This window comes from Morone saxatilis, unplaced genomic scaffold (assembly GCF_004916995.1).
Source record: "Morone saxatilis isolate NCDOM2014 unplaced genomic scaffold, NCSU_SB_2.0 Contig23, whole genome shotgun sequence".
NCBI classification, from domain to species: Eukaryota; Metazoa; Chordata; class Actinopteri; family Moronidae; genus Morone; species Morone saxatilis.
In genome coordinates this window covers 20411961-20413617 of record NW_023339796.1, presented here as the reverse complement: position 1 = coordinate 20413617, position 1657 = coordinate 20411961, and the positions used below count along the sequence as shown (strand labels likewise).

Below are 1657 nucleotides of genomic sequence, written 5' to 3'. Positions count from 1 at the left end.
GTTATCGTGACAGGCCTAGCTGCTCAGCGGGGCAGTACACACACTAAGCCGAAGAATGAGTGAAAGGAAAAACAGCTGTATACCCCATGTATCTTCTCACACAAGTGTGTTATCAGATTGCTTAACAAGCTCTTATTTCGGTATAAGAGAGAAACTTGAATTCAGAAGGTGTACCGTTGTATTTCTCTTTTTAATGAGAAAAATATGTCTTATGTGTATATGTTTTCTTTTCCTTTGTTGACATTTGGTGGCACTGTGCCCATCTGCGTTTTGTGAGCACACAATTTTTATTGGGGTGATTCTTAATCCTGCCTATAAAGCACTAATTGGTTCAAATAGAACACCAGAACCATTTACATCGCTGAAAAACTTCAATTCAGAGGTCTGGAACCATGTGTTAGTTCTCCTCTTTTTATTACTAGTTAAATATCGTACGTGACACTTCCACTTTCCTGTGTGTATTCGCATTACTGCTTCTCTTTAAATTAATCTCTCTGCACGCGTCACTGTGTGCAGCTTTTTATGCTCCCCAGAATTGTCTAATTAAGAGTTATTATAAAGAACAATGAAGCAAACTTTTACAAGGCCTTAGACATCTATGATTTGGGCTGTAGTGGTACAGCACGAGGTAACAGCTCACCTTTCCCCAGGTGTGTATTGATGCTCATATATCTAGCAGTTCCAGTCAGACTCTTGTGTTCTCTGTATGGGATGTGTTTCTTGGTCTCTGGGTCTATGTATTCTTTCGCCAGGCCAAAGTCTATGATGTGGATGGTGTGTTGCCGTTTGGAGCCAGGTCGGCCCACCAGAAAGTTCTCAGGCTTCACGTCTCGATAGATCAGGCTTCTGGTGTGGACAAACTCCATGCGGGTTATCTAAGGAGCAAAAAAAGGCAAAGATAAGAAATCAAACATTTAACAACAAGTGTTTGGAGACCAAAATGTTTTCAGTTTGTCTTACCAGTTGTATGGCTATCATGAGTACAGTCTTTAGAGAGAAGGTCCGGTCACAGAGGTCAAACAGATCTTCTAAGCTGGGTCCAAGTAGCTCCAGAACCATAGCATTGTATTTACCACATGGTCCGAAGTAAAACACCTGGGGTACACCCTCTGGATGAACAGACACAGGCATATTTATGTATTTACACTGGACATTGATTATTATGAAACTGACTCTAACTGTAACTGTTTTGGGAAGAGTGACAGCAGTTGAAGCCCATCACGCTGCATTTTAAATACACAAAGTATACACAAAATGTAGCTCAAAGAAGTCCTACAGTGTCCAAAACATTTTATTATGCTGCCTACGACAGATTTAATGGCATTACGCATTATACACGACGTGTCGTCTGTCTCAGGGAGGGCTGTGAATTGGCAAGAATCTGACAACACAATACATATCACAATACAGGGGTCACAATTTAAAATATTATGATATATCACGATACTGTAAGCAAGGCGATATATTTTGACTTTTTTTCATCTAATTTTAGGAGAACTGTTACAGTTTAAAGAACACAACATTATTTGCATACAAAGTAGAATTTTTTATGCAACCACAACAGTGGCATCTGCACTGTACTAGTCAGTCCTTTTAACGCGCACTACGTTTTTGTACAATCTGAGCAAAGGAAAGATATGCGCTTACTTCTCCCTAA

At 39.9% G+C, this 1657-nt stretch overlaps 1 pseudogene; it reads right to left on the bottom strand.

Moving 5' to 3' along the window:
* The window catches only part of LOC118334343, a 20188-nt pseudogene that overhangs the window by 11314 nt on the left and 7217 nt on the right, over nt 1-1657 (bottom strand).